The following is a 315-nucleotide window of genomic DNA, read 5'->3' on the forward strand; positions in this document are numbered from 1 at the left end:
TTTTCTTATTTCTTGTTGGATCCGGGCTGTTCCTTTACTCCCTTGTGATCGCCAGTTACTTATTAAAAAAAAAGAGAGAAAAAAAATCTATCAAAAAAAAAAAGAGTAAAGGTTTTGGCTTGAATCACTTTTGAAGAGAAATCCCGGGGGATTGGTGGAAGAGAAACCCTGCTGGCTGAAGAGAAACCCAGCCTTAGGACAGTTAAGGCGGATCCATATCAAAATTCTCTTCATCTTTCTTTCTCTTTTCTTTTTCCCACAAAAGTTGGTTTTGGGTTTTGATTGCTGAATTTTGACTGCCTATCATCCTTTGAA

Source organism: Brassica oleracea, chromosome C2 (genome assembly GCF_000695525.1).
Source record: "Brassica oleracea var. oleracea cultivar TO1000 chromosome C2, BOL, whole genome shotgun sequence".
Taxonomy (NCBI): Eukaryota; Viridiplantae; Streptophyta; class Magnoliopsida; order Brassicales; family Brassicaceae; genus Brassica; species Brassica oleracea.